We start from the raw sequence: 22,430 nt of genomic DNA on the forward strand, positions 1-22,430 counted from the left end.
AAATATCAGTCCCTTTATGGCAAATGATTAAGTTTCCTTGATTTTTTTTTTTTTCCCCCTTAGAGTTGGAGCTGGATCTCTTAGAAACTTGCTCAGGCAGGTCCAAAGAAAATGAAGCAGGGAGAAAGGAATGTTCTCAGCTGTCCAAAATCAGAGTCAGTGTGTAATCATGGCTTGTTACTGAATTAGAGAAAAGATATGGCCAACTGACCTTTTGCAGGTATTATGCAGGTCTTGCCTTGTAGAAAATAAGGAGAAACAAAGACAGAAAGTAAAGATTGTAAATAAAATGAATCTAGGATCAGATAGATTGGTTCATAATGATTCATATAGGTATAGCTATTCTAAGCCATCAGTTACATTTTTACGATGGTATCAGTATTTTAGCAGTTGTGTTAGCAGAGACCTGCCAAAAGTTCTTATAGGTTAGTCACCTTTAAAAATGTTTATATTAAAGCTCATTTTATAAAGCAGAGATTTATTGAACCGCTACTGTTTTCTAGGCCCTTGCTACATAAAGATGAATAAGATACAACCCTGGGGAACATGGAAACAGAGAGAACAATTAGGGGCTAATCCAATAAAAGAACTAAGGCTAACCTATGCGGATAAAAACAAAGAGAATAATGTATGAATTCTTTTTTTATTTCTTTATTCAATAAATATGTATGTACCTTGCAGTGATCCAGATACTAAACACACAGAAGTGAACAGAATGTGCCCCTTCTTGCATATATTTTACATTTAAGATATGATAGAACAGGATTGTTCAACTTTGGCACAATTGACATTTTGAAAAAGATAATTCTTTGTTGTAGCAGACTATCTTTTGCATTATAGGATACACAGCAGCATCCCTGGCCTCCACCCACTAAGTGTCAATAGCAATCTCCCTTTGTCTCCATTGTGACAGACAAAAATTTCTCCAGATACTCCCAAATGTGCCCTGAAGGAGGGAAATCACCTCTCTCTGTCTACTGGTAACTGATCTGAGACATCAGGGAGGACTGTCTGGTTCCTGAACTGAATAACCGGGTGGGGGCATGTTGCCTACGAGGAATTTATAGAACATCTGGGTAGGAAATGTTCAGAAATGTTAAGCTGACAGCTTTATAGATCTGGTGTTCAGGTGAGTGATGTGAACTATAGATACAGATTTGGGATTTAGCAGATACAGATTTGGGGGTTAATGCCTAGAATAAATCATCTCACCCATAGAAATGTGTAATTTTCAACCTATTCTGAATATCTGGACCTATAAATTTCCAGAATAGGTTTCCCAAAGGAAAAGAGTGATAATTGAAAAGACTAACAGAACCAACATTTTCTCTTTTTCATTATGTTCTCACTATTTGGGGATTGGAAAGTTATTTTCCATGTAGAGTATTAGTGCTGGTAAAGCTTACACAGTAATACCTGATAAAATTATCATGCTCGTATTGAAAGGAAAACACCTTATTTCTTGTTAATAATTAATGAAAGCATGAACATTTAAAGTTAAATAAATTAATCTTCCCACAAGTGTCAAAATCAGGCCTAAAATAAGTCAAAATAATTACCTGTAGTTGAAGAGGACTTCTGCACAGGAATGGACTAAATGACTTTTTTCAAGCTCCCCTTGAGCCTCTGGTTTCTGTTTCAGTCATCATGGGAAACTAAAACTTAAAGAGATTAAGCAATGTGATTAGGATCGCATAGCTAATAAGTATCAGGGTCGAAATTAGAACTCTTGGCCTCCTGATTTCCAGTCCCCTAGCCCCAACTTTTCACACCCGAGCAAACTGATCTGTGAAGTGATCTTGCTAAAGCACACGATAAATCAGCTTACTGCCTACAGCCATACTTTAGATCACCCCTTGTATTTTCTGTAGTTCTGAAGTTCATGGAATAGTCCCTTTTGCCCCTGTTTTTGTGGAAAATTAAGATTAAAAATGGTTTTTTGCTTTGGCATTTACCATGTTACAAATATGTATATGTGTGGTATACTGTATATTTGTTTCCCGTATGCTTGACCACTAACTTATTTTTAACTCTATAGAGTAAATAAACAATACAGTAGTCTGTGCCACGAGGAAATAACATATAAAGCAGTATGTTTATTTCAAGTTATTTTCTTATTTTCTACTCTTTTTTTTTTTTTTTTTTTTGACAGAGTCTCACTCTGTTGCCCAGGCTAGAGTGAGTGCCGTGGCGTCAGCCTAGCTCACAGCAACCTCAAACTCCTGAGCTCAAGCGATCCTCCTGTCTCAGCCTCCCGAGTAGCTGGGACTACAGGCATGCGCCACCATGCCCGGCTAATTTTTTCTATATATATTTTTAGCTGTCCATATAATTTCTTTCTATTTTTAGTAGAGATGGGGTCTCGCTCTTGCTCAGGCTGGTCTCGAACTCCTGAGCTCAAACGATCCGCCCACCTCGGCCTCCCAGAGTGCTAGGATTACAGGCGTGAGCCACCGCGCCCGGCCAACTCTTTTTTTTCTTTACCTTCATCCTTTTCTCCCTTTAAGAAAATCACTACTTCTTGGAGTGATTTCCCTCTTTTGTGTGTGTGTGTGTGTGTGTGTGTGTGTGTGTGTGAAGTCAGATTCGGCCTCTGTCCCCCTGGGTAGAGTACCCTGGCATCATCAACTGCAACCTCAAACTCCTGGGCTCAAGCAATCCTCCTTCCTCACCCTCCCAAGTAGCTGGGACTACAGGCACACACCACAACGCCTGGCTAATTTCTTTGTTTTTATTAATAGTAGAGACAGGGTCTCATTCTTACTCAGGCTGGTCTCAAACTCCTGAGCTCAAGTGATCCTCCAGCCTCCCAGAATGCTAGGATCACAGGCATGAGCCACCATGCCCAGCTACAATTTGCTTTTAAAGCCAGACTATTTTATTTTTAAAATTAGCTTTAAATCGGTAATATATGTATACAAGAAAACGTTCAAACAGCACAAAAAGTATACAATAAAATTAATCGTAAATTGATCTTCCTCCCCATTGCTCAGCATTCTCATTATTCTCCCAAAGACATCTTTTTTCTATATTTGCTTTTTGCATTTACCATCTTGAAGATTATTTCATATTCATATATGTAGATTTTTATTGGGATTACATAATATCTCATTGAAATAATCTAACAGGTTCTCTGCGACGGACATATAGGGGTTTTCTTTGTTTTGTTTTGTTTTGTTTCTTTTTTTTCATTTCCCTACTTAAGATCTTCCAGCACATAAAGGTTTTTTCCAGTCTTTTGCTATCACAAATAATGTTTCACTGAGCATCTTTGTACATACTGTCTTTGTGGACTTGTGCAAATACATCTATAGGATAAATTCTTAGAATTGGAGTTACTAGGACAAAAGGTATATATGTGTTCAATTTTAACAGATATTACCCAGATTGCTCTGCAAAAAAGTTACACAAAGTTATACCCCCAACTTGGGTAGGTGCACCTACCTTTTTCCTGCATTCTCACCAGTGCTATGTGTCATCAAATATTTGAACTTTACCAATCTAATGCAGAGAAAAGAATATTTAATTATAATTGCATTTCTCTCATTATAAGTAAAATCATACCTTTTCATGTGTCCAAAAGTTGGCCTCTTTCTTATTGAAAAGAGTCCAAACTTACAACTTTGCAACTTTGATGACCCTACAGTCTTTGGAACTTAGTATTTTCATCTGTAGAAAGAGGTTTAACAATCTCTCAAGTTTCTTTTATCTTTTTAACTATCAGTGATTTCTTACTGCCCTGCTTAAAACTCTTCAGTAGCTTTATTACACTTAGAATAAAATCCAAACTTCTTTCCTCATCTTACAAAGCCCTGTGATCTCTCTCCCTGCCTCACCACACTGTAGCCCTCCTGGGCCTCCTTTTTATTCTTAGGAAGTTAGGATTTGCTGATCCATTGGCCTGGAACATGTGTGATCCAGTTCCTCATGTAGCCAATGCCTTCCCATTCTTCAGGACTCGTCTTCAGTGTTAGATCCTGAGAGTTGCATTTCCTGAGGTGCATTACCCCACACTGGTTATTTCTACCACATCAGCCTGATCGTTTCTTTCATGAAACTATCCACATTCATGTTATTTGTTGGCTTTATTTTCTGCCTACCCACATTAGACTCTAAGCTCCATGAGAACAAAGACCTTATCTGTCTTACAGTGCTCAGCAAAGAGGATTGCTAAAGCAAATGATGTTCATGTTGCGTGTCATATCCATAGCACTTCTGAAACCTATTTTGCTCTGATGTAGTATTGAAATGTTCAGTAAGTGTGTATGTGTGTTGATTGTCATTCTACTGAGCATTAGATACACCTGGAAGGCAGGGTTTTCCTTTTTTTTTTGAATATGCCTGCCATAAGGGCATTCGGTAGACCCAGTCGGAAGTAATGTTTTTTATTTTAAAACAGTGAAAGGTAATACAGTTTATCTTAAAATGCTTAAAATTAAGTGCCATAGATATTGGCATGAAACTTAATTGGCTAGTTCACTGAGAAATTAATCCATGTTAAAGAAAAAACTCGAGTTTTTATTTCCATCTTGTTGAGAATATGATATTCTTGATTTTATAAAGTATCTAGGCCACATTTTATGCAGACCATCTGTTAACAAAAATTATAAGCAAATAATTTGCATCTCTAAATATAGGTTCAAATAATACTCAGCACATGGGCCAAATTTTGCAAAGCTCAATAATATAATCCAAGAATCAAGTACTTTTTTCTGTAGATATTTCCCTTCAGTAATATAGTATGAACATACTCCATTTTTCTGTGTCATTTTTACAGCTTCATGAAGTCATATCACGAAAGCCAAATCAATGCATGTGCTTATTTTCAAAGCTGGACTAAGGCAAAGAAAGTATGTAAACTGTCTTTGCTGCCACCTTGTCATATTGCACAATTGTGACTTCTTAGCTTTATTTAAGCAGAAAATTCCTGGGGGAAAAAATTTATGTATCGTATTAATAGTAGAAGGGAAAAACAAATTGTGGTATATTCATACAATAGAATATTATATAACAATGAAATAAAAATACAGAACAATGGGCAATACATATAATCTCACAAATATGATACTGAAAGAAAGAAGCAAGCCACAAAAGAGTACTTATGTATATAAATGTATGATTCCATTTTTATAAGTTCAAAAACAGGAAAAACTACCTTGTAGGAGTCAGAATAGTGGTTACATCTGAGGGAATGGTTGTGACCGGTACAAGGGAGATTCTGGGTTGCTGGCAGTATTCTATATGGTGGTTACTCCAGTGTGTTGACTTGTAAAATTCATCAAGCTATATACTGGATGATTTGTATATTTTCCTTTTTATCTTATATTTCAATTATTTAGTAGTTTCTATTTTAAAAAAAAACCCTATATTGCTACATTTAGGCCAAGCATTCTCCATCTTGTGAAAATTATTGCTTTGAACCTAAATATAGGTCTTTTTTTTTTTCTGTTAAGTTTGTGTTATTTATTTTATTCCGTAGTTGGCATACTTTTGACTAGTGTGTTAACCGTCTATCCAGCTTTATGTTAACCATAGCTTTGATAAGTATGTCTTTGTGTCTCCATTTAAATCACAGGTAAAATGTTGATAAAGAACTAATCACAAATTCTCCCACGAGAAAGCTGTTTTGTGCCAACTTAATTTATTTGGTTGTTTGGCCAGATCTAAAATTTGCTTATTAAGCCTCTTCCACATCTACCAAAACTGGGTTATCATTCAGTGTAGAATTCTCTCTCTTTCCCACAAGAATGCACTCAAACTGAAGTTTGCAACAGCGCAGTGTGCTTTTGAACTCTACTGTTTACAATCTCTTTGGTAATAAATAATACCTTCCCACATACATAAAACTCAAATTTATGACTGCCACGCTGGTCTGTTTGTTTTGGCACTAGGCCAGTGCCATTGACTGTAATAAGAAAGAAGACATCTGAGAGTTTTGATTGTATATGTGCCTTATCAAAATAGGAAGATGCTGTTAGTGAGTGTAAACAAGCAATGGTGTGATCACCTCAGGGGTGTAACTGGTTGGCACAGCACTAGCATTCAAGAAGAATCTGCATGTGACCCTTAATCTGTGACATGACTTAAGTCTTTTGAAAGACCTCATCATAAACTATCCTTGATTTCAAATGTACTATGTCTGCTTTATTCCTCTAATCTAATTTTATTTTTATTTTTATTTATTCATATATATATATATATATATATATTTTTTTTTTTTTTTTTTTTTTTGAGACAGAGTCTTGCTCTGTTGCCCGGGCTAGAGTGAGTGCTGTGGCATCAGCCTAGCTCACAGCAACCTCAAACTCCTGGGCTTAAGCAATCCTACTGCCTCAGCCTCCCCAGTAGCTGGGACTACAGGCGTGTGCCACCATGCCCGGCTAATTTTTTTCTGTATATATTTTTAGTTGGCCAGATCATTTCTTTCTATTTTTAGTAGAGACGGGGTCTCGCTCTTACTCAGGCTGGTCTCGAACTCCTGACCTTGAGCGATCTAACCGCCTCGGCCTCCCAGAGTGCTAGGATTACAGGTGTCAGCCACCGCGCCCGGCCTATTTATATATATTTTTGAGACAGGGTCTCACTCTGTTGCCCAGGCTAGAATGTAGTGGCATCATCATAGCTCACTGCAGCCTCAAACTCCTGGGCTCAAGCAATCCTCCTGCCTCAGTCTCCCAGGTAGCTGAGACTACAGGCACATGCCACCATACCCAGATAATTTTTTCTATTTTTTGTAGAGATGTGGTCTCACTCTTGCTCAGGTTGGTCTTGAATTCCTGGCCTTAAGCAGTCCTCCCACGTCAGCCTCCCAGAGTGCTAGGATTACAGGTGTGAGCAACTGCACCTGGTCCCTAATCTAATTTTAATAACTGTATTGAAAAGGAAATGGAGTCACCCATAGTACAGTTGGTTTTGGTATGTCTATGCTTGATCCAGTTGGCTACCACATCATTTTCAAAGTACTAACAAATCATCTGCTTAATGATCCTTCCTAGAACTTTGTTTTAAATTATATTATTCTCCTTAACAAAGAAATAAAATATGATTGAATTGAATTGAATTGAAAAACTTTGTCTCTTCTTTGCCATCTGTTAACATTTCACTATCATCTGTTCCAGGCAGTGATTCTCTTCTTTAATTTGCCACATTCATACTTTTGAAAAGACCTATTTTCTTTAGCATTTTTCACCCTAAAACTCATTTCTGTCTCTGTCTAAACCCATGAAATGATTATAGTGGCAAAGTAAAAGTAGAAAATAGCACCCACCCTGGAATAAAGAAGAGACCCAACTCTGGCCCTCATGGAACTTGCAAACCAGTGGGGAGATAGATACGTACCATAGATACCTATGATAGATAGTGACTGTCATACGGATAACAGTGCAGTGGGGACAATGGGGAAAGAGCACCTGAATCTGCTTGAAGGAGTCAGGGAGGTCTTCAGAGAAGATATTAAGGGCAAGACCTGACAGATAGTAGCAGTACCCTTGGAGAAAAGAAAGAAGATATTCCTAGCCAAAAGGACGGTATGGACAGAGGCCTGCAAATGTGTGACCTTTTCAGGGAAGCGTGGTCCATAGAGAACTCCTCTGCAGGCATGCAGAGGAGTTTAGCATTTGTCCTTCAGACAGTAGACAATTGAATGTTTTTGCAAATAGAAAAGATCACCCTTGAAGCAACATGGGGCATGACGATGAAGAGGAGAGACCAAAGAAAAATAAAAATAAGAGTGTCATGAAAGAAGCTTTTGCAATAATCTCATGTAGCAATGATAAATGCCCAAACTAGAGTAGTGGCAAGGAGACTGAAGAAGTAGATAGAGAAATTGAGGAGGCAGTGTCTATTCCGTATGTTTCTGTCATGTTAATACCCCAAGTTTGTTGCAGGATGCATTAATATTACTGTGTATTTTTTCTGAAGATCAAAGCTTTTGTGCATAACCGCTGTCCGGCATCTTAGGCTGTATGAAGCCAATAAATTTTACCCCCCGCCCAAAAAGCAGTGTAAACCTAACTGCTGGAACATCAGAAGGCCTCAGTTGTCATTTTTAATTGTGATTATGTATGGCCTCCTTTCAAATGTAAGTATTCTGTATTTTTCCAGTTAATTTGTTTATTGAACAAATACATTTTAACATCCTACTCTTTCCTAGAGGGGATAAAATTCAGTATCAAATATAATCCCTGTCCTTAAGATTCTTATATAAATTTATTCCCCTTGTAAATAAACATTTTGCTAGCCTGTCTACAGAAATTTATTTCTAAAATCCTTGTTTAGCTATACATAAAGCTATCAGTTTTGTAAAATGAAGTCAGCACTGTTTATTAAAAAGCCACATGTGGTGCAGTTGTTTGCTTTTAAAAGGTAGTATTTGTTGTTATACCACAGCAGCCAATTGTATACAGTACAAAGATGAATGTTGCAAATTATCAGGAAAGGAAAAGAGAAGCCTAGAGTGTTTATTTAAGATACTACTTCAGATATCTTTTAGGGATAGGAGATTTAGGCAGCAAGAATAGAACATTAGTAAATGGGAATATATTTTTTTTCCACACAATTCTGAATTATTGTTATTTGTGTCCCCCTCTCCCCACCCCCCCACAATCACCTTTTTCTTTTTTCTTGTTTCTATCTGATACATTTCCACACAGCCTTAGGGAAAATTGATCAATTTTTTTTTTTTTAGGGCAGTAGTCTCACAGAGAATACTGGAGGGAAAAAGATAAAGCCAAAAGAACAGGCTTCAGATGTGAATGAAGCAAGATATCCTAGAAGGTGGAAATAGAGACGAGAGAAATACTGTCAGAAATCACAGAGTGGTAGCAGAGATTAGATTGTGAACAGGTGGAGAATATGAGAGGGACAAAAGAGGAAGAAAGGTTGCCTGGGGTAAAAGAAAATTAGGCATGAAAATTTAAATGGAAAACAAATCCATGTAGTTAGCATTAGGTAAAAATAAAATTTAAGACATTCCTCATAACACTAAATATTCCTCCAGTAAAACTAACAATGGGCTGGGTGAAGTGGCTCACACTATAATCCCAGCACTTTGGGAGGCCAAGGCAGGAGGATCACTTGAGCCCTGGAGTTTTAGACCAGCCTAGGTAACATAACAAGACCCTGTCTCTACCAAAAAAAAGAAGGAAAAAAAAAAAACCTAACAAGTAATTCTTGAATACTTGCCAGGAATGCAAAAAGAGAGATGTTTGTGATCGTTCTTGAGTTCTTGAAATGAACTGAGAGCCAATTTACCTCTTTTTTTGGTGAGGAGGGAAATTTATATCCCTCCTTACAAGGGTGTTTGACCAAAAGAATCAGAATGCTTACCTTAGGCTCTTCTATGTTTAGTCTTCCTTTCCTTCTGATCTTCTCAAGAGGTGGTGAAGGCCATGAGAATTGGTTTTTCAGTCAATTCCGGTTACTCTTTGCCTGCAGTGCCCTGGTCCCTCCTTTCCTCCAGACCTACTTCAGGTTGTAGACTGAGTTGCCCAGGACTCTCCATTTCCCCACCTCTTTTTTCTGTTTCACATGTATTCATTTCTCTCTTGGTTTGGTCAGCCGTTAGTATACAAAGAGAAGCTTTCATGATGTTGATCATGTAAAGGCCATTTTGTAAATGTAGGAATAAGTTAGTGTCACATACCACAAAGGATTTGTTCCACAAGAGGCTAGTTTAAGAATGAACATTATGTAACTAACAGTCCTGTTCCAGATTCCTAAAATACCCCTTTCATCATGGCATTCCCCTGATCAAAAACTACAGGATATGAGAGCAGCTTCTCAGTTTTTCATTCAACATCCACTCCTTCACTCTTTCAGTAGGACTCCAATCTTATTTTCTAACCATTTCTGAGTAAACTAATATTTGCATGTCAGATTGTCACAGGGCGAACTGGTACATCAGAATCAGCACAATCTCAAAGAGAAGTAACCAGCTTGGAGAAATAAATATGCTTATCTTCTACTTTACCAAGTTGGTTTTTTGCTATTGTATCCCTTTTTAGAGAAGGCTTATATGGTATCCTTGCTATTGTAGAATCTAATTCAGATCATCAAACAGTATTAGTCATGCCTGTCATAAAACAAACTAAAACATTCAAATATTTCATAAAATTAAAAAGTAACCTTTTTAACTTTTCAAGTATGCTGCCTGGTTAGCTAGGAGTTTCAGTGTACAATATCAAGAGTATCAAGTTAGTTCATTACATATGTTCTCCACAAATGTTTAGGGAATATTTACTAGATTAGTCTGTATGCTGAGATTTACATTACTCAAAGATTGGACAAATGTTAAGTGACAATTTTCAAGTCATGTTAAAACATTTGTTTACTTTTTTGACTTAGTTTTTCTTGCCTTCATTAATCTCACAATACTCATAATAGCGGTTATCATTAAACATTTCTTCTCTTTGCTAAACACTTACATGTGTGATCATTTTGTCAGATCTCAATCTGAGAAACCTGTTGACTCCCTGTATTATTAGCTTCACTGTCTAAAGTCAAACTGTTATGATCTAGAATTTTCTTTATTCTCATCTTATTTTTTTTCTATCATTTTCTAAAAAACTTTGGGAGTGTGGGTGTGTGGGGGGGGTGTGTGTGTGTGTTTTCATTTATGTCATATTTTCCTTTTTTACAACTACTTACTATTAAAATTGACTCTGCTATGAGCATTTGAATTTCTCTGAACCTGCCTCAGCCTCCCAAATATCGGGGACTACAAGCATGTGCCACCATGCCCAGCTAATTTTTTTTCTATATATTTTTAGTTGCCCAGCTAATTTCTTTCTAATTTTTTAGTGGAGACGGGGGTCTCGCTGTTGCTCAGGCTGGTCTCGAACTCCTGTGCTCAAACAATCCGCCCGCCTTGGCCTCCCAGAGTGCTAGGATTACAGGTGTGAGCCACCACGCCTGGCCCAAAAATTTTTAATTTTATTATTTTTGGTTACAATTGAATATAGGCAATAATTTTAAACTTCATGGTATAAACATAGGAAAGAAATATCATTACCCTCAAAGTTTGGAGACTTTTATGATATTTGTGAACACTTGCCACTTTTAAAGAATGTCTCTTTTGTGTGTTATACATGTAGCATTCACTGAAAAAGTGGCATTCAGCCAACTCTATAATTGCTGTAAATTTACTGTATCATTAACAGAATTAGTCATTGTTTTATTAAAGATCATGTTAAATTGTAGTTTACTTCTATACTGTTGTAGGGTATATGAAAAACCAAATTGTCATTTCTAGTTAGTTATGACAAATACTTTGTATTGTGTGTATATAAATTCAGTTTTTAGTCTCTTGAGATAAATAACTGCCATTTCATGTCTACAGACATAAAATTTAACACTTCTTTCCTGAAGGATAAAGGAGTCCTGTATATTATTTCCATTTTACACTTAGCAAATCTGTAAATATGCTGCATCTTATAGAATTGCCTTAGGTAGTGTGGGACTCACAAAAAATGTAAATAAATAAATGAAGAGGAGGGCATTCTCCTTCTGTTTGTGTTATTGTTTTTAATTTAAGAAGTGTCACATGGTCAGTCATTTATTATATACTTTATATGGAAGCTGTTCTGCTTCCTAATTAATTGTTATGTATGAGCCACTTTTGCAGTTCTAAAGCAGAAATGAATCATCTTGTCTAAGAGATATTGGTTCTTTGGACATCTGTTAAATTATCTTCTCTATGCAGTATTGATAAGTGGTGTTGGATCAGCATAGCCCCCATAATTGTTAAGTTCAGTGTTCAAGAGCAACTAACTGTGCAAGTATCTGATGGGGGGGGGAAACTGATGCCTCTGGAGGGAAGATTAAACTAAGAAAGCTTTGAGTTCTGGTTTGATGGTCCCCATGTCCCCATTGATTGAGCACCTATTGATTGTGTATTTGCTTAATGAACTAAAACAATGGGACTGTTTAAGTGATTCTTTGTGTGCCTGTTTAAGTCTAGAACAGTCATCTTCCTTTCCACCTCAATTGTTTGGGAGTCAGCAGTTTTTAAATTCATATGATTATGTTACTGGAAAATTTGTCCCAAGCCATAAAAACTTACTTGTAGGAACTTATACAGCCAGGTTTTTTTTTAATTCCTTACCTGTTTTAAATTACTATTTTGCTTTTTTTTTTTTTTTTTTTTTTTTTTTGAGACAGAGTCTCACTCTGTTACCCAGGCTAGAGTGAGTGCCGTGGCGTCAGCCTAGCTCACAGCAACCTCAAACTCCTGAGCTCAAGCGATCCTCCTGTCTCAGCCTCCCGAGTAGCTGGGACTACAGGCATGCACCACCATGCCCGGCTAATTTTTTCTATATATATTTTTAGCTGTCCATATAATTTCTTTCTATTTTTTTTTAGTAGAGGTGGGGTCTCGCTCTTGCTCAGGCTGGTCTCGAACTCCTGAGCTCAAACGATCCTCCCACCTCGGCCTCCCAGAGTGCTAGGATTACAGGCGTGAGCCACCGCGCCCGACCTATTTTGCTTTTTTTAAGTGATTTTTAAAAGGCTTGTTAAAATCCAAGCCTTCAAAAGGTGAATTTGTACTCTAAGGAATGTCATACTCCTAGAGCTTTGTTAAATTTCTGTATCTCCCCCGCCCCCCCCGCCCCCACTACTATTACCTTTTTTTTTTTTTTTTTTAACAGATCAAGGAAGGAAACCTATTTGCAAGCCAAACAAGCATTGAATGAGCTTGTTTTAGGCTACTGTGTCTTTACCAGATAGAATTATGTTTAAAATAAAGTAATTGAGACATCATCTATGAGACTTTTATAAAGATTTGAATGTAAATCAACTCTTCTTTTCCTAAGGGATGATTTTATTGCCTTATATTTTGGCATATGTGATACAACCTGGTCTCAGACTAGTGTTATTGCAGTGGCCCGTGAAGACACAAATGCAAAACACTCTACAATCCAAAGCACATGAGACTTCCACAGAAAAATAAACAATGCACACTGAGGATAAACTCACACTCAAAGATTACAATCCACTGGTATACCATTCCTGAAACTTGAGACAACAGAACAAGTCAACAGAGACAAGTTAATTGTTTTAAAGAGAAAAAGATGGAAAACAAAATATAATGAAAAAAGTTGCTAATTAAAAAAAAAACACAAATTTGGAAAAGAGCCAAATTGAACCTTATTCATTGTAGACATGTTCCAAGAACATTCTATATAAATTGAATTTTTATAAATTAGAAAAGCAATCTAATTATTGGTCTCTTATCAAGTCATTCCAAGCATCCTGCTTTGCAGGAGTTGAGAGTAATCTGCCGCTGTATTATAGGAAAAGGCACTCACTGGGAATTGAATAAGATGCTCCTATCTTCTAAGAGATTTGCTATTCATGAGGGGGGAAATCTTTTTGCATATTTTTGTACGTCTGTACATTAAAGGAACTGGGAGATTTTTTTCAGTTTAAAAATGTAGTATAAAGGTCTTTTATTTTTAATTATCTAAATTGTGCTTAAAAGCTTAAAATAGCTCTAGCATGTAGCATACTCTAGCATGTAACATTCACAGCTGGGTAGGTGTCATCTTTATGCATGATGGTTTTTAGGTGATACTTAATTTTAATTCCATCACTGCCAGTTTTTCTAGGGCCAAATGTATTTCCATTGTTTTGGCAGGGGGAAATGGAGGTGGAGGGCTGTTTTGTTTTGCTAATATGTATTTCCTAGATATACATATTCTTTAGGATTGGTTATTCTCCTCATTTTTAATGAGTTTTTCCAGTTTTATTGTCATTAATAAAAATTAATCTTACACAGTGGCTCACGTCTGTAATCCTAGCACTTTGGGAGACCGAGGTGGGAGGATCACTTAGTCCATTAATTCGAGACCAGTCTGGACAACATATCGAGACCTTGTCTCTACAAAAAATAACAAAATTAGCCAGGCATTGTGACACACACCTAGAGGCTGAACCAGGAGTATCACTTGAGCCTAGGAGTTTGAGGTTGCAGTGAGCTATGATGATGCCAGTGCACTCTAGCCCAGGCAACAGAGCAAGACCCTGTCTCAAAAATAATAATCATCATCTTGGGTATGTTAGTGGTAAAGTGCTCTTGAATTGAAATCTCAAAGAGAGAAATGGTACTGACATTTTTTAAATGTGTACTAACAACCTGTTCAAATAAACTAGTTTTATGGTAAGCCTAAGGCAAAGATCCATTAGGTGGGGTGGCTCTTGCCTGTAATCCTAGCACTCCAGGAGGGTGAGGCCAGAGGATCGCCTGAGCTCAGGAGTTCAAAACCAGCCTAAGCAAGAGCAAGACCCCATCTCTACTAAAAATAGAAAAATTAGCCAGGCATGGTGGCATGTACCTGTAGTCCCAACTACTTGGGAGGCTGAGACAGGAGGATCATTTGAACCCAGGAGTTGGAGGTTGCCAGTGAGCTCTGATGATGCCACTGTACTCTAGCTGGAATGATAGAGTAAGACCCTGTCTCAAAAAAGTTATTTTTAATAAATTATGTATAGAATCAGTTTGTCAGAAGTACTGTATTAAAATATTTTCTCTTCCTTCAGAGTAAAGGAGGGAAAAGAAAAAAAAATATTTTCTTCTCTCTCTATATTTGTGCCCTACATGATCTCTCTCTCCTTATAAAACCACCTTTTTACCTATATATGTAGTGTTGTCTATGCCTTAGAGCAAGGGAGTAGTATAAAGAAAACACATTTAAAAGCCAGTGATGAGGGGATTATTACAGGAATACATGCATTCTCAAATCTTGTAACTAGTAACTACAGGATGTAAGAGAGAGAAAGGAAGACGAACACTAATTGGATCCCCCTGCTGGGTGCCAGACATGCTATTAGAATGTTTGTAGACTTCAGTCTTCATAGCTACTATGGGTATAGCTGTTATTTTCCGTTTCACGGATAAAGAATCTGAATCTCAAAAGATGCTAAGTGATTCATGCAAAATCAGGATTTCGGGCCCAAGTTCTGCTAACTCTCATATATTCTTTCCACAGTATAATTCATGGATCATGGAACTAGAATGGGCCTTAGCATTAATCTAGTTTAGGCTGGGCGCGGTGGCTCACGCCTATAATCCTAACACTCTAGGAGGCGAGGCAGGAGGATCACTCGAGGTCAGGAGTTCAAGACCAGCCTGAACAAGAGCGAGACCATGTCTCTACTGAAAATAGAAAGAAATTAGCTGGACAAGCAAAAATATGTAGAATAAATTAGCCGGGCATGGTGGCACATGCCTGTAGTCCCAGCTACTCGGGAGGCTGAGGCAGAAGGATTGCTTAAGCTCAGGAGTTTGAGGTTGCTGTGAGCTAGGCCAACACCACACGGCACTCTAGCCCGGGCAACAGAGTGAGACTCTGTCTCCAAAAAAAAATAAGTAAATAAGTCTCTAATTTTATTAGGAAATAGAGGCTCAGAGTAGCAAAGTGACTTATCCAAGATCAGCTACTACTTAGTAGCATTCTTTTTGCTATAGTCAACATAAAGAATTGCTAACTCTTTCTAAAACTATTTTTAAGGAGAGGTGATTCTATGAAGTACAAAGTACTTTTTAAGAGAAAGTAATGAGGCAACTGGGAAATATATACACATATATATATGTTGTATTAGTTTCCTATTGCTGCTGAAACAAATTACCACAAATTTGGTTGCTTAAAACAATATGGATTTACTATCTTATAGTTCTGGAAATCAGAAGACTGAAATCAAGGTGTCAGCACCGCTGAGTTCATTCTGGGGCTTTAGGGAGAAATCCATTTTTTTTGTCTTTTCTGGCTTCTAGAGGCCAACTGCATTCCTTGGCTCAGAGCCCCTTCTTCACATCACTCATCACATCCCCTACTGCTGACTCCGATTCTCCTGCCTCTCTTACAAGTACCCTTGTGATTTCCATGGGCCTCCCCAGATAATCCAGGATAATCACTCCATCTCAAGATCCTTCATTAATCACAAATCTCTTTTATCATGTGAGGTAATAGTCACAGGTTCCAGGGATTAGGGTATGGACATCTTTCAGGGTAGGTGGCATTATTCTGTCTGCTACACACATGCACTCACACATGCCGGTGTAGCTGTTTGTGTATCATGCATAAATTAAAACCTTTCTCATCCAGGCTCATCTGGGATTAGCCATTCTAGATAAATAAGTTTTCTATATCATTATATCCAGATCATATTGTTAAAATTTCCTATATTCGGAATATGTTCTAAAAGGTGCTCTCTTCCCTGCCTTTGAAAAGTATTCTCTATATAATTTTACCTTTCCTTAAGGAACGATGGCTACCATTGTTAAACATCAGATATTGACCTGTGCTTCCAATACAGCTGTAAATGGAAAGGTGGGTGTAAGTTGTTTGATACATGGAACTCAGTGGGTATTAGCCCCTGCAATGGAACTGCAGTTTACTTTACGGTCATTTTTTATCATTTGTTTCTTTGCCAGGAATATGAAGTGAAGGATATACAGCTGCCCAACCCCCTAAACAAGATAATGTGATAGGCTTTTGGGAAAATTGAGTCAGAGAGCAAAGCAGTCTTCTGTAGGATGAGGGGTGGGAGGAGTATGGTTTCTCAACCTCTACAAATCTCCTTCTGGCAGTTGCAAGTCCTTTGTTATTTGTCAGCATTCAAAACATCATTTCCTATTTCTGAATCACTAATATCTAAGGACTGCAGATAATTCCTTATCAGTTTGCATGTATTCTCTCTCATTTCCCCTAGGTTTGTTGATAGGGCTTAGAAAAGAATGTTGGCTGTTTCAAAAGCTTTTATCAGTGAGCTTTTTGTCATAATTGTGGAACACATTTGCTGATACGGCCAGGACGCTCATTTTTTAGGTTTTCTTTAGTGTTTAAATGGGAAATTGTAATGATAAAAATGTTTATGTTAGAGTATCTGGCATATATTGAGTGCTTACTAAATATTGATTATTTTTTATTATTGGCTTAGCCTGTATGAAATCTCTTCTGAAATAATATCTTAATCTCTAGGAAAATTTAGTAAACTAACATGGGACAGAAAGATATTGAAAATATCTTGTGCTTCTTCAGGATATTCTTGTTTTCCAGCCTTTATTCTTAAGTTGTGGTTCTAAAATACTCTTTTACCTAAAGAACAATAAGATGCTACATTACAACCCCTCAGAGAAATACTTGTCTGTTTGAGCACTAGCTTGTGGTGTGTTAGCATTTGTTCAGCAAACAGTGGGCTTTTTCTATATGCCAGGCACCACAGTGGACATCAGTTACAATACTTTCATGACTCACAGTTTGGTCAGGAGGTCTTATGGCAAGAGTGGTATTAGAAATAGGAATATGGGCCGGGCGCAGTGGCTCACGCCTGTAATCCTAGCACTCTGGGAGGCCGAGGCGGGTGGATCGCTCGAGGTCAGGAGTTCGAGACCAGCCTGAGCAAGAGTGAGACCCCGTCTCTACTAAAAATAGAAAGAAATTATATGGACAACTAAAATATATATATACAAAAAATTAGCCAGGCATGGTGGTGCATGCCTGTAGTCCCAGCTACTCGGGAGGCTGAGGCAGTAGGATCGCTTGAGCCCAGGAGTTTGAGGTTGCTGTGAGCTAGGCTGAAGCCACGGCACTCACTCTAGCCCGGGCAACAGAGTGAGACTCTGTCTCAAAAAAAAAAAAAGAAATAGGAATATGATGGGGAACTCTAAGGAGGTTATGGCTTATATTACAATAGGTAAATGCTTGACACTTAATAAAACTCTGAGATCATGATTTTTTTCCCAGCTTCAAAAGGTGGTAGTTGTGGGAATCTTTAGCATTAGAACCTATACGGGCAGTCAGTCTGCCTATTTAATTCAGTGTGGTTTAATTCATGAATACCTGTCAGAATAGAAGTTGACAAACATCACCAAAGTAGATCCTTTTTATTAGCATTATAAAACATTCAAGTGTAAAACTCTGTCCAAAAAATTCACAAGATTCATTGTAAATTCATGCATTATTATATTATTTTTCATCCAACTATATTTCAGTTTTAATGAAATATCTTCATTTAAAACATCATAGAGTCAATAGTTTAAAAAAATCTTTAATGAGAAAATGGGTAAAAGACAAGACAAACCATAGAAGATATCCAGATAGCACATAAGCACATGAAAAAGTATTCAACATTATTGGTATACAGGGAAATGCAAATTAAAACCAGAGTGAGGTATCATTATACCCTATCAGAATGGCTAAAATAAAACATAGTAATAATACCAAATGCTGGCAAGGGTGCAGAGAAACCGGATCAGATTGCTAGTGGCAATGTAAAATGGTACAATCATTCTGGGAAAGAGTATGGCAATTTCTTATAAAACTATGAGTTTACCATATGACCCAGCAATTACACTCTTGGGCATTTATCCCAGAGATATAAAAACTTGTGTTCAGGCCGGGCGCGGTGGCTCACGCCTGTAATCCTAGCACTCTGGGAGGCCGAGGTGGGCGGATCGTTTGAGCTCAGGAGTTCGAGACCAGCCTGAGCAAGAGTGAGACCCCGTCTCTACTAAAAATAGAAAGAAATTATATGGACAACTAAAATATATATATACAAAAAATTAGCCAGGCATGGTGGTGCATGCCTGTAGTCCCAGCTACTCGGAAGGCTGAGACAGGAGGATCGCTTGAGCTCAGGAGTTTGAGGTTGCTGTGAGCTAGGCTGACGCCACGGCACTCACTCTAGCCTGGGCAACAGAGTGAGGCTCTGTCTCAAAAAAATAAATAAATAAATAAATAAAATAAAATAAAAACTTGTGTTCACATAAAAACACACAAGGCCGGGCGCAGTGGCTCACGCCTGTAATCCTAGCACTCTGGGAGGCCGAGGTAGGTGGATCGCTCGAGGTCAGGAGTTCAAGACCAGCCTGAGCAAGAGCGAGACCCCGTCTCTACTAAAAATAGAAAGAAATTATATGGACAGCTAAAAATATATATAGGAAAAAAAAAAAATTAGCCGGGCATGGTGGCGCATGCCTGTAGTCCCAGCTACTCGGGAGGCTGAGGCAGTAGGATCGCTTAAGCCCGGGAGTTTGAGGTTGCTGTGAGCTAGGCTGACGCCACGGCACTCACTCTAGCCTCTAGTCCAGACAACAGAGTGAGACTCTGTCTCGGAAAAAAAAAAAAAAAACCAACAAAACCACATACACAAATGTTCATAACAGTTTTATTTGTAATAGCTAAAATCTAGAAACAACCTTATGATACTATGATTTCTAGTAAGAAACATATACTGTTTGGTCTTAGTCCTCATTCCTGGCACAGAGCTCCTTAAAATCCTTGGAATTTCAGGAGAGTGTTTTGTATGCTAATGAAGTGACTGACAACTGGGGTCTCCTGAGAGACAGCCTCCTGATAAAGGCTGGTTGTAGAGGGACCAACATATGATTAGAACTTTCAGGGGCTGGAACTTTCAGCTCCACCTCACTTTTGACCTTCTGGGAGGGGAGAGTGGCTAAAGGTTGAGTTGATCCCCAGTGACCAATGATTTGATTAATCATGCCTACATAATGAAGCCTCCATAAAAACCCTAAAGGACAGGGTTCAGAGGTTCTGGGTTGCTGCACTCATAAAGGTTGACATGCCCCAGGAGGGCATAGACGTTCCACACCTGTTCCCCCATCCCTTGCCCTATGCATCTCTTATATCTGGCTGTTCATCTGTATCCTTTGTAACATCCTTTATAATAAACCAATAAACATAAGTAGCACTTTCATGAGTTCTGTGAGCTGCTGTAACAAATGATTAGACCTAAATGGGAACTCCAATTTATAGCCAAGTTGGCAAAAGTTCTAGAGGCCCAGACTTGAGACTGGCACCTGAAGTGAGGGCAGGCCTGTGGGACTGAACCTTTAACCTGTGGGATCTGACTCTTGACTCCAGGTGGATAGTGTCAGAATTGAATTAAATTGTGGGACACCCAGCTGGTGTCAGAAAATTGGTTGTTGGGGGAAACTCCCCACCCTGCATTGGTCACAGAAGTGTTCTGTGTTGAGTGTAAGACTAGGAAAAACATTTTGATTTGTTTCTATCTCATAGAAACCCAGATATTCTTCAGTGGGTAAATGGTTAAACAAGCTGGTACGTCTGTACCATGGAATACTACTCAGCAATAAAAAGGAACAATTGACACATACAACAACTCCGGAATTACAGGGAATTATGTAGAGTGAAAAGAGCCTATTTCAAGGTGGTTTTTTGGTTTGTTTTTTGTTTTTAAGGCATTGATGCTGAGAGTAGTTGACCATAGGCTTTTGGATCAGCAAAATTGTGTTCAAATTCTGGCTCCCACTTACTACATGTGGGACCTTGAGCCAATTCTTTAACCTCCCTGTGCCTCAGTTTCATCCTTTTTAAAGTGGGTGCTTTAATACTTATTGAGTTGTTTTTAGGATTAGCTAGCTCAGAGTAGCCATGGCTGGAGTAGCCATCTGATAGGATTTGAAAATATTACTGTTACATAAACCACTCATCATTTATATTGGATCATAAAAATATTTTTGTCTTTTCATTTAAAGGGATAGCACTTAAAGGGATAGGTACTCTGACTTTTTTGCAGAAATTTTAATACCACTAAGTATTCTCTGTTTCATTAACTCATGTCTTTATTTCTTCTTTCATGGGGTTTACTTCGTTGTTCTTTTTCTACCTTCATGAGTTTGACACTTAACTCATTAAATATCTTTCTTCCTTTCTCATATATGCATATGAAACTGTAAATGTCTCTTTTATGACTGTTTTGGCTGAAGCACAAAATTTTGGTTTTGGCAACCCAACATTTTCATTGTCATTCAGCTATAAATACGGCTGATTTTTTTCTTTGTTCCAAGAATTATTTGAAAGTGAGTTTTTCAGTTTCCAAACATATAATGGGGAGGATCTACATGAAACTTCTCTTATGGCTTAGCATTTTTAATAAATGTTTCTTACATACTTTAAAAAATGTATTTTTTAATTAAGTATAGAATTTTACCTTTATTCAGTTCTTTGATTTTGTTTATTTGGTTGTTCAAATCTTCAGTATTCTTACTAATTTTTGGTCTGGTTGATCTATCATTTACTATAGTGAAAGTATCACTCTTTCATTGTAGGTATGTCATTTTATCCTTATAATTCTGCCAGTTTTTACTTTGTTTATTTTTGGCTATATTATTAGTCAGATTCAGAATTATTATTTTCTTGGTGAATTGTTCATTTCATGATAATGTATTAAACCTCTTTATTCCTAACGGTGCTTTTTGCCTTAAACATATGTTTGATCTGATAGTAATATAGTTATTTAAACTTTTTAATCTAGTATTTGCATAGTGTATGTGTCCATGATTTAGAATTCGCAGATAAGACATTTCTTGTCTCAGTCAAGAACCTAGGCTTTCTCTAGCAAGTTTCTTTGCTCTCTCTCCCATAAGATGTATCTTTCTAAGTCCATCCATTTACTGAGAGACTTAGCCATTCAAGTGTCTTAATTTATATAAGGACTCTCAATTACAACCCCTTGCCACATACAGGCCTAAGATTTCTTCTTCTTTTTCCATGAGGACACCAAAACCCAAACCTCCACTTTATTAAAACTGACTACCATCCTTTATTACCCTCCCTCTTGCCCCAAACCCACCTGTGGCACATGCAATGTCAGTTGGGATGCTTACTGTAGTTTTTGGTTCTCAATTCTGGTCCATGAGGATTCCCCTTGCAGATTCAGCTATGCGTTTTAAAGAATGTTGGTTATATTTTCTTTTAGGTATTGAGATGTGTATGTGTAGGGAAGGATATCAAGGTTATCTGGTCTGGTATGATGCTAGAAGGGTAGTTCTCATTAGAAGTACTAATCTAGCCTGAGAATGGTGCTGTGATGTTCAACAACTGTACAAGACTATGTCCTTTCTGAGACTTGACATCGTATAAATTACATAAATTTCCTGCTGTGTGAGTGGCTACTAGATGCCTTGGTGAAGTGGCAACACCTACAAAGACCTGCCATGTGTGTTTTTCTTGCTTCAGAGCCATTTTGAACTTAGGGAACTAGAAGACTGGTCTTCAGAGCACCAAGATTTTCGTATATTTCAACTTATACATTTGAGAACATTTATAAACAAAATATTAATAGTATTCAAATCTTATTGTTGCTTATATAAAACTTTTATTAAATAGAATTTTAGCAGTTATAAAACTGATTTGGACTTAATTTTTTTCAGCTGAAGTTTTTAAAAAATGTTATTTTAAAATTATATGTAAGCAACATATAGTGACAATCTAGCTATCAAAGGGAAAAGGTAGGCTGTACTTAACAGTACATTTAAGAAATAGAATTTAAGAAGGAAAACGTTATAAATTAAAACTAACTGTATATAGTAATACAACTAATATAAATTATAATTAATATAATTATAACTAATATAGTTGCATATACTAGGCATATTACTTATAAAT

At 37.4% G+C, this 22,430-nt stretch overlaps 1 protein-coding gene across 1 annotated transcript in view; it reads left to right on the forward strand.

The window, feature by feature from the left end:
- The window catches only part of LOC138386719 (ubiquitin-conjugating enzyme E2 E2), a 344,112-nt gene that overhangs the window by 272,281 nt on the left and 49,401 nt on the right, over positions 1-22,430 (forward strand). The gene's annotated exons all lie outside the window — the stretch shown is intronic.

This window comes from Eulemur rufifrons, chromosome 7 (assembly GCF_041146395.1).
Source record: "Eulemur rufifrons isolate Redbay chromosome 7, OSU_ERuf_1, whole genome shotgun sequence".
NCBI lineage: Eukaryota > Metazoa > Chordata > Mammalia > Primates > Lemuridae > Eulemur > Eulemur rufifrons.